Source organism: Pinus tabuliformis, chromosome 5_1, assembly GCF_031772625.1.
Source record: "Pinus tabuliformis cultivar Carrire ecotype Pingquan chromosome 5_1, CPIR1, whole genome shotgun sequence".
NCBI classification, from domain to species: domain Eukaryota; kingdom Viridiplantae; phylum Streptophyta; class Pinopsida; order Pinales; family Pinaceae; genus Pinus; species Pinus tabuliformis.
The window spans coordinates 209,768,156-209,779,940 of record NC_142305.1 but is presented as its reverse complement, the minus strand read 5'-3'; the positions used below and the strand labels follow the sequence as shown (position 1 = coordinate 209,779,940).

Below are 11,785 nucleotides of genomic sequence, written 5' to 3'. Positions count from 1 at the left end.
AAAATTTCTACTATTTTTCAAACAAATTTTTTACTTCGCCCTTTAAGAACCTTTATAAATAATGTTGGAAAACCCCTGAAGCCCTCTAGAGATGAGGGCCCCACCATTTAATTCAGCTAGCTATGAGAATTTATGTGACGATGCATGTTCGAATCCTGCTGGGAATAGCGTAAAAAATTCCCAGGCCGCAATGAGAAGTTAGGCGCATTGATAGTCGCGCAGATAATTCTGCTCCAACAGGTTCAAATCCAGCCAAAAACTGTGGAGAAAGAGAAACCCTTAAAGCAGAGAGAAGTCAGAACTTATTTTAGTTGTGGGCAGAAATTTATCCACACAGGTTTCCATCCAGCTGACGTCCGATGGAGATAAAAACCCTAGAATGTTATGAGAATCTCACCTTCCTCAGTTTATGTGAAAAATATCTGGGTCACGTATATGGGGTTCTATGGTGTAGTGGTTAGCACTCTGGACTTTGAATCCAGCGACCTGGGTTCGAATCCCGGTAGGACCTTTAGACACAGAAGCTTGAATGAAACGTGTTCTATTCGAGTCAGCACGCGTATGATGATTTCTACCATTTTAGAGTCGTATTTATTCTTATTTCCCAATGAAATGGTTTTAATTATTAATTTTACTCACCCATAAATATCCATATCCATATATTATTTCCAGAATCTATTCCCAATAAAAATCTCCTTTATATTTATACATTTTGGAAATAATTCCATTACTTCATATGGTGATTATTTTATAGCTATACGAGAAACAATTTGTATTATAAATAAATGGTTGTTTTTACATGATTTATTGCTGTTTAAATATTATAATTTTTGTAAGATTTGTTTTGGATGGGATGTTTGTGTCGCAACAAGTTGGGTGGTGCAGCATGGTTGTTGTCGCATGGCATATTTCGCTGAGAATGGGGCCATACACCACCCTCAAGGCCATCAGCAAACTTTGAATACTAGGATCACACAATTGTATGAATTCATGATGCAAGTTTACATTAGTTTTGATATTGATTTAATGTTAAAGTTTTACTGGAGTTTTATCATGTTAATGATGGGAGGGTATGGATGTTTGTCCCTATTGAAGTGTTTAGTTTTCGCTAGTTTATATATGCATTCTCGTCATTGTGGGTCGGGATGATTCATTTTGTGAGGTGGAAGATTGCAACATGAGGGAATGGTTATTTTGTAGTACCAGGGAGAGCAAGGTGATACATTAACATTTTTCATGGTAACGTTCTACTCCATCTAGCTTGCTCCCTATAGGTACTCTTCTTGGTTTTTTCTTTAAATCTTTGTGTTTTTGGCTTTTGGCTTTCCTACCTACCTCTTTCTTTTCCCTCCCATAGGACCTATTGCTTTTACATCACCTCTTTTTTGTTGGCTCTTCCCTTTGGTTTCTAGTTCGACCTTTGAACCATCAGGCCTTGAAAAATTTGCTTTCCATTTGAAGTCCCTCTCACCTGTCCTTTTCACCAAGTCTAAACCTTTCGATATCGAATCAATCTTGTCTCTCACTCTAGTTTCCAAATTCGCACCCTGCTCTAGTATGTCAATCCCTTATCTCCTCCATCTTGTGGTGCTCTCTTGAACTTGGGCTTTGGGATAATTTGTTGGCCCCTATTTGACAAGTCACGCCAACATGCTCGTAATAGAAGGGTCACAACTTATTTCAAGGAACAAGGGGGCTTTTGTGCCCAATAGAGGGTAGAGAGCTCTGCTTAGTTTTATAGGGAAAATACTCCTTAGATCATCTAAGAAGAAATTACTTAAGAAGAATGTGAAATTGCTAGAGAAAGAGGTTGCTTGATGGATTCAGAGATTCTTGGGGAGATTGGTGATTGGGTGCAGGACATGGGGCACACCTAAGGGTGCTATAATCAGTGTATGTACATTGTTGATTTTTATTCACACTTAAAGATCCTACTTGGTCAGGTTCTACTCCACCAAAATAAGGCCAAGGTGGAAATCCTTCTAATGTTGGATGAGTTGCAGCTAACAATGAGAAACCTAGATCAACGACTTGATCAAATGAAGCTCATTTCAACATTCCCCGTGACTTAGGTTGTTCCCCTAGCAGTAGTAAGGAACCTAGTTGTGGATGTCTATGATTCCTGCAAGTTCAAATGATGGGTTCTTATCAATCTGTGGTTTTTACTTGTTCATGTCAAGTTTCGTCTTTCCAGTCAGATCATAACCCACATGGTTGAGTTTTATACTTTAGTATTTTGGTTGTTTTGCTAAACTTTATCAAACTCTGTGTATGGATATTTCCAAAATCATGGTTCTACCACTAGTCTGGTTTCCCAAGTGGAAGACTAGGACAAACCTCTAGTTACTTTAATGTTTTTCTTCGAAATATGAAATGGAAATCTTTACTTTACCAAAAAAAAAATTACAGGTATAAAATATAATCATAGAACAATATAATTTTATTAAGAAACACTTAATAAATTTATAAAATAAAAATAATTTATAAAATATAATAATTACAAAATAATGACATAAATATGTAAATTTATAATGGTGCAATAATATGTGATCATAATTAATATTTTCTTATCTTTTGTTGTCAATATTGTGAACATTTGGGTATTTTGTTGCCTGTAATGCACAAGTGAGCTTTATGTAATTTTTCAAGGAAATGGTGTATGGAAAATTGAAATGACAGTATCCTAACTAAAACCATGCAAATATGTAAATTTATAGGTAGGGAACCTATCAGTTCAATGTAATGTTTTGAGCAAGTGTAGTGTTTGTCAAAACCCCATGTCAAATCCCCATTTAAAGACATTTTTTAGAGACCCATCACACATATGCTCTAACACATCCAACATGTACCTTTGATTAATAGAATATGGAGTCACATACGAACATGATTAAATTAATGATTATGAAAGGAGTTAGAAATTGATAATTAAGAGTCAAAATTACCTCACAAGAACATTCCTTGAATCACCAACAATCTAATACAATTAAATATCAAACTTATGTATCCATGTTGATGTTATTAGTGGCCATTGATTCAAAACCATCATAGGCCTTGTAGATCTTTCCTTTTGGATAGTTATGTTGGTGATTTTTAACTTTAATGTTTCTCCTCCTTGGTAAGTGCTTTTTTATATGCTTTCACTCACAAACTAAATAGAATCATTATTGATAAACAATAGCAACATGGAAAGAAAGGCTAATATAATTTCATATGTAACATTTTTTTCCATTATAAAGTAAATATTGATGATGATGACATTCTCTTCTTGACTGAAGAAACTCACATAGTTAATGCCTGCAACCTTAGTAATCCATCTGCCTCAATTTATATTCTTACCACTACTTCGATTCTAAAAAATAGAACACCCACAACCTTAGTAGTTCATTCACCTCAATTTATGGTTCTTACCAATACTTTGATTCTAAGTGAGTTTATGTAAATTTTCAAGGAAGTGGTTTATGAAAAATTGAAATGGCAGTATCCTACCTAAAACCATACAAATATGTAAATTTATAGGCAGGGAACCTATCTGTTCAATGTAATGTTTTTAGCAAGTCTAATGCTTGTCAAAGTGTGCCTTTGATTAATAGAATATGGAGTCACATACAAATGTGATTAAATTAATGATTATGAAAGAAGTTAGAAATTGATTATTAGGAGTCAGAATTGCCTCACAAGTGCATTCTTTGAATCACTAACAATCTAATACAAATAAATATAAGTATGTATCCATATTGATGCTATTAATGACAATTGATTCAAAATCATAATAGAACTTTAGATCTTTCCCTTTAGATAGTTATGTTAGTAATTGTAACTTTAATGTTTCTCCTCCTTGGTAAGTGCTTTTCTATATGATTTCACTCAAAAACTAAATAGAATCATTGTTGATAAACAATAACAACATGTAAGTAAAGACTAATATAATTTCATACATAATATTTTTTCTCATTATAATCTAAATATTGATAATGATAATATTCTCTTCGTTACTAATAAAAACTCACATAATTAATATCCGCAACCTTAATAGTTCATCCGTTTCAATTTATAATTCTTACCACTACTTTAATTTAAAAAAAAAAAAACAAAAAAACATCTACAAATTACTTAAAAACTTTATCCACAATTTAGTTACTAAACAATCATATTTATAACACAAAAAAATTATAAAATTATAGAAATAACCAATACTCTCCCTCATACAACCATGTTCAAAAGCAAGTGATGTTCCTACAACCATATTCAAAGCAAGTGATATATGTGATAAATTTGTTATCAAGAGTCTTCCTTGCAAGCTGATATATATGATAAATTTCATATGTCCATCAAGTTACCAGGAGTCTTCCTTGCAAGCTGATGTATCTGATAAATTTCCTATGTGCAGTGCTAAGTATGCACTACTTATACCATATTTTTCCTTACACTCACACAATTGTGTTTGATCTAATGTACAATGCTAAAAATAATTTTATTGAACTTTAGGTTATCGAGAAAGGCTCAGAGGTCACGATGTTTTTAACTACAAACCACAAAGAATCAAAACATCCATACATAAAAGTGAATGAAGTATTTATAATGAATGAGAGGCTTAGTTAAGTAATATATGAAAGTGGAGAGAATTTATATAACCCATTAGGTTATATGTTTTAGATTCCATCTAATTTAAAGCTGGTTAATAGTATACAGTAATATACAATGTTATGTATAGAATACAATGTTATGTATAGAATAAGTGTGATGTTATTATAAAGTAAATATTGTAGATTTGAGGTTTCTGTAATCTTTATTTTGTGTAGTGTTATTTTCCGGAGCTATCGTATTCATGATTTTATTGTATCGACGTTTTGAACCAATCTCTGTTGTTCATCATCAAGATCAGATGTGTGAAAAAGTTAGTGAATAATGGACCAATAAATAGAGGATAAGGTTGGGAAGATAATGAATGGAGCCAACAAGTTTGCTCATGCTCAGAAATAAATTTATTTTACTTAATTAATTAATTAATTAATGTTTTTGATATTTATATGTTTATATTTTCATGATATTTATTATTTTTATTAATTATTTGATAGGCAACTAAAGCTTATATAAAAATTAAAATTATTTAAATGTAATTTTAATAAAATCTTCATAAAATTATTTGAATGTCATATTATATATATATATATATATAAACTTCATGAAATGAAATTAATTTAATTTTAATTTTAATTTTTTTTATTTATTTATTTCAACTATTATGATGTTATTTATAGATGTTATTAAGCCAAAGTTTTTGTATTAATTATTTTAGTTGACATTAATTAATATTTAATGTTATTTATTCAAACATTATCTGATGTGATAATTATGATGCTATAATACTTCAAATATTATAATGTTTAACTAAAAGTTTCAATATTAATTAATTTGTTGAATTATTGATGTTGAATTTATTTAGTTTTAACATTAAACATCTAGATTTTATTGTTGAGGAAGTTCCTAGGTTCTAGTGTTAGATTAATATTATGTATTGAACCATAAAGGTTTAAAGGTTTCTGGTTAAATATTTATAATGTTTATTATATTAATAATGTTTTTTTTTAGTGCTTGATATTGGGGTGTTTTCCTATTTCTATAGCTTCTCTAAATTTCCTATGGTGATAATGATCGATTTTGGCCAAAACACTGGAGTTTTCAATGCAAATGTGATGATTGGTTTTACTAGAGTGCTCGGCCAAGGCTGAGGTTTTGGAGCGGTTATGTTTGATGTCAGCGGCATGTTCTTGAATCCTAGTTAATATCGAACGACCAGTCTCACCAATATAGGATTTTCCACATGAACACGGAACCAAATAAACCCCTTTGTGGTGCCTAGGTAACATTTGAAATTGTATTTTAAGTTGAATAAAAATAAAATACAATTTCAACCTAAATAATATTAATAATAAATAATTAGATGTTCAAACTCACCTTGTGAAGAGGTAGGGTCATCGATAATTAAATCTTGTTTGAAGGTCATCTATTAGAAAAATATGCAAGTCAATATGTCCCAACAAATATATGCCTACTAAACAAATATGTTAGCTATCAAACATTACCGTGAAAAATGTTAATGTATCATCTTGCTCTCCCTGGTACTACAAAATAACCATTCCCTCATGTTGCAATCTTCCACTTCACAAAATGAATCATCCCAACCCACAATGACAATAATGCATATGTAAATTGGCCAAAACTGGACACTTCAATAGGGACAAACATCCATACCCTCACATCATTAACATGATAAAACTCCACTAAAACTTGAGCATTAAATCAATATCAAAACTATTGTAAACTTGCATCATGAATGCATTCAATTGTGTGATCCTATATTGAGGAGTATTCAAAGTTTGCTAATGGCCTTGAGGGTGGTGTATGGACTTGAGGAGTATTCAAAGTTTGCTTATATATAAATAATTTAAATGTATAAAAGCTAATAATGTAATAAAAAAATGTATTATTAAATTAGATATAAACATATTATTAATTTTAGTTATTACAATTTTATTTTTATTTTTTTATTTTTTTAATTTAATATTTTAAATATAAAATAATTATATTTTGATTGTGGATTTAAATAATAGGGTTTTTTGTTATAGATAGCAATGTCTATTGATTTAATTATTGACTTGGATATCAACATTCCTAGGTCAATGTAGACATTTTGTTAATCCTTCACAACTAGCATGTTTTTCTTTTGGATAGTCATGTAACATTTGACAGCTAGCATATTTGTTTAATAGGCGTATATTTGTTGGGACATATTGACTTGCATATTTTTCTAATAGATGACCTTCAAACAAGATTTAATTATCGATGGCCCTACCTCCTCACAAGGTGAGTTTGAACATCTAATTATTTATTATTAATGTCTACTATGTAACACTTGTTATTATAACATTGCTAAATGTATAATAATGTAGTGTATGGATTTATTATCATTGGCTTATAATTATGTTAGTATTATGACTAATTATAATTTATTTTCCATTAGCTTTTAATTAATTGATTTATTATTATATTTGTTTAATGATTATGCAAATAATTAAATATATAAATTAGAAATTTTAATATATAGATATCTCAAATTATTATATTAAAGATATGTCTTGTTAGTGTTTGGTTATCCTAAATTATTAATTAATTTTAGTTTCTAATAGTAATGTATAAAAGGTTGATTAGAGTAAGAAATATATAGAGATATGAGTGTACAATATATAGTTTTATTGAGAGAAAAAAAGGGGGAAATAGTGCTTTCATGCATGTGCTCTCATCATAAACAAGACTAATTTATTGTAGTAAAATTGACACCTCTAAAGTTATTTATTCATTTTATAAAGTGTAATTTTTCATTTTTACTAATAAGAAAGTATGATTAGGAATTTTTCTCATTAGTTAGTGGAGAGTTGTGTGTGGCAGGAAGTCGAAGGAAGCGGTGAGTCAATGGAATGACGGTGTCGGTGGTTCTGTGATTGAGAGCAGGAGGAATCATTATAGTTTCGTTCAACACTGAAATTGTTAAGGATCTCAGTGCTTTTTTTTTTGCACTCATCTACTATATTGAATCTTTAGAGAAGACACCTGTTGATCGAGGCAAAAGGGTTCCATTTAGCAATGACCTCAAAGGTGGGAGGGGATTCCCCCTCCTTCCGAAATATCCTGACAGGTAGAGATGCTGAGGGGGCGTTGCAACAGGTAGCTGATGAAGGTACTTTTGAAGCTCAGTGCTCTCCTATGCTGGGCGACCAATGGGAAAAAGTTTGGCGGGAAAATGTGTACCCACAACCCCCTAGAACTTGAAATTCATAATTCCAACAAATTGTCTAGACACCCAAAGAAAGAGAATGTGAGGCCATGCATTTATTTGTAAGTTCATTGGTATCTGACCAACTAAAAAGGAGTTAGTACGATGGATACGAGCAACTTGGTAGTCTAAAGGTGAGGTAGACCTTTGTTTAGGTCCAGAAGGCTTCTTCACTGTTATCTTTTCAAATCGCAAAGATAAAGAACACATTTTTTAGGGAGGGCCTTATTTTCTCAACAATATTGGGTTGTACATAAGGAACTGGGAACATTGTTTCAATCCTGATAAGGAGGAATTCATAGCCGCTCCAATATGGGTAAGGTTATATTCTCTATCAGTCGAATTCTAGATCCTAAATGTTTTTGAAGGTATAGGTCAAGTCCTGGGTCGGTTTGTGAAAGTCTCAGAGGTTACTAAAATAGGCAGGCATAAGTATTATGCTCGGTTATGTGTGTATATGAACATCTCACAACCGTTTCCTGATTCTATAGAATTGGACTACCAGGGTGATTTCTTGACACAAGCTCTAGGTTAAAAGCATGTACCATTATGGTGTAGGCTTTGTCATGAATATGGTCACCTCTTTCGTGAGTGTCCATTGAAACGAAAGGGCTAGACAACTGGTGGGTCGATGCTTTCAAAGGGATTTACAAGAGTTACCAATCAAAGACACAACTAATGGAACATAAATACATTCACTTTGAAGACCACTGAGGAGAAGAACTCATTTTTGGTGCTTGAATATATGGAAGAGGATGAGCAAGATCTTGAGGTGACAAATATGGAAGTTGTTCCATTTGAGAAAAACCAAGAAAATTCGGCACTAAAATGGAAAATGGGTGAAGATGAGAAGGTACAATTTGGGCTCAACTTTATATAAATGTTGGGTTTTGAGGAAGTCGTTCCCCTCCTAGAACAAAATATATCACAACGTACAAAGGAAGAACAAACACTAGTTTCCATGATTAATGACTAGGCTGCCAAGGACCTGACAGATCTTCCCAACATAGAGAAGGATATGTATACAAAAGTTTATATTCATTGGAAATCAAAGAAAAGGACAACCTCATGAGACCCAATCTCTCAGGGCTTCCAAGCGTTTAAAGACAAGGGCAAATAAATTCTAGGATGGGAAAAAAAAAGGGAGTAGAAGAAGAAAACTATTAAACCAAAGTGTGAAGCTCAACAAAATAAGGGTACTCCTCAGGTTAACTCCACACGTGTAGCAATCAGCCCGGATAAGGGTTTGTAGACATTACTCACAGATTTAATGAAAATGCTCACATGGAATATAAGAGGGATCAATAGTAAAGGTAAACGGAGATATCTTAGAGATAAAATTCGAAAGGAAAACTTGGCTATTGTAGTATTACAAAAAACAAAGCTGACAGAGGAGAAAATGTTCAATGTCACCAATTTTTGTTGGAAAGGTTGTGGTCATATGTCCTTGGCAGCCATCAGGAGTGCAGGAGGGATTTCAATTTCGTGGAATCCCCAATGGATTCTATTTCAAGAATGGTTTGCTACATCTATAATTATAACAGATAAGCTTCAATACATAGGAATGGAGGATAATGTCTTTCTTTTAGTAGTTTATGGTCTGTCCATTATTGCGAAGAAAAAAATCTTCCTCAAACAACTCCATGCGACCAAGCAAATTATAGGAAATGCTCCCTGGATAGTGGGTGGGGATTTTAATCTCATAAGATCGTTAAAGGAGAAGAAAGGTGGAAACTATATTTTGGAACCTATTTCTTAGACTTTTGATGAATTTCTAGACTTATTGCACATGGGTGATATCCTCACAAGTAATGGTTGTTATACTTGGAATATTCGAAGGGGGGGTTCTCATCAAATTGCTTCTCTTTTAGACAAATTCCTGGTATTGGTTAATATTGTTCAGAAATATTTCTTCATAGAAGCCTCAATCTTACAATGTCTAGGCTCAGATCACTGGCTAGTTAGATTAGAAATAGACCTAAAGGAACCTCCTCGAAACCAACCATTTCATTTTGAAAGTTTTTTGTTTCAGTCGGAAGGTTTTGTTGAACAATTGCAAACTTGGTGGGAGGAAATTACAGTGGAAGGACACACCGAGATGAGAATGTTCCAGAAAAAATTGAAGCAGTTGAAGCTCTGAATCAAAGGTTGGAATAAGGGAGTGTTTGGAAAGATAATTATTGATAAGCGAGAGTTGGAATGTCACATGTCAATGATCCAACAAAAAATTATACGGGAAGGTAGATCTCCGGATTTAGCCGTAGAGGAAGTTGATACCTTAGCAAAGCAGGAAGATAGGAGGAATCAAGAGGAAATATTGTGGAAGAAGAAGTCATGACTTCAATGGCTGAAGGAAGGGGAGAATGATGCCAATTTTTTTCATAACGCCACAATACAACATCAAATTCATAATAGAATTTTCTCCATCATTGATAAGGAAGGAAAATGACAATTGTTACACCAGGGCATAGAAGGGGAATTGGTTAGACACTTTATCGACTTATGGACATATTTTTCCACTAACTCTTTTGCATCGACTTCTATTTCATCAGTTTTTAAACACATCCCATAAAGGACTACCAATGAACAGAACAAAGCACTAATGAGACAGATATCTTTGTATGAAGTCAACGCAATAGTTAAGAGTATGCCTAAAAATAAGGCTCCCGAAGTAGATGGTTTCACTACAAATTTCTATCAGTCATGCTGGAGATTTTTAGCTAAAGACGTACATGAGGTAGTGGAAGAATCTAGACATAACAAAACTATCTTCCCTGCCTTGAATGCAACATTTATAATAGTGGTTCCTAAATTAAATAGCTTAGAGAGTTTAGAAGGTTATAGACCGATAGCCGTATGTAATGTTATTTACAAAATAATATCTTCAGTGATAATCCAACGACTGAAACCTTTGTTGTCAACCTTGATTTCTCTAGCCTAATTAGGGTTTGTAGAAGGTAGACATATAGTGGATGGAATAATAGTGGTGCAGGAAGTCATCCATTCACTTAAATGCATGAAACGTCTGAGCATGTTTATAAAGTTGGATTTGTCAAAATCATATAACAGGATTCGATGGTCATTTATATTCAATGTCTTACAAGAGCTTGGATTTTCTGATCCTTGGTTGGAATGGGTGGATTCTCTCATATCCATAACTTTCATTTCACTTTTGGTAAATGGTTCGCCCTAAAAAATTATCCACCCTTATCGAGGAATACGACAAGGTGATCCACTATCCCATTTTCTCTTCATCTTAGCAATGGAAGGATTAGGGTGAATGTTACAAGAAATTGGGGAATTGTACTATCTGCATGGACTTCAATTGTATGGTAATGATCTCCCAATAGCCCATCTCTATTTTGTAGATGATTTTATTCTATTTGATTTACCTACTAGGCGAGAGATAGGAAGGATAGAAAGGATTCTTCGTATTTTCATGGCAGCTTTAGGCACAATGGTTAATAAGGACATAACATCGATCTTCTTTTTCAATTGTCCAAAATTAGTGCAACGTAGGCTCTGCCATGATATTAGCTAACGTAAAGGGATGCTCCCTGCTAAATATATAGGCACCCCTTTAGTTTGGCACTATCATAAGACATCAACATAGGCAGAGATCATTAAATGAACACAACTTCGAATGAATAATTGGGTGTTCTAATTTTTAAATTTCCCTAGTCACCTCATTCTATTGAAAATAGTCCTCCAAGAACTTCCAAATTACTAGCTCTCATTAATATCAATCCCCAAAAATGTTTGTTAATCCCTCATAATACTATGGTCAAACTTTTTATGGAAAGGCTCGGCCAAAACACATAAGTGGGCCTTGGTAGCATGGGAAAAATTAAGTCTACCAAAAGAACTTGGAAGATTGGGCATCAAGGATCTGTTCCTGATAAGAAAATCTTATGCGATGAAGTAATGGTGGTTATGGGTTCAAGGTGGTAACTC

General features: G+C 32.9%; 1 non-coding gene across 1 annotated transcript; it reads left to right on the top strand.

The window, feature by feature from the left end:
- The first annotated feature begins 439 nt into the window (after positions 1 to 439).
- Positions 440 to 511, top strand: TRNAQ-UUG (transfer RNA glutamine (anticodon UUG)). Its single transcript has one exon. It is a non-coding gene; the product is annotated as a tRNA-Gln (tRNA).
- The last annotated feature ends 11,274 nt before the right edge of the window (positions 512 to 11,785 follow it).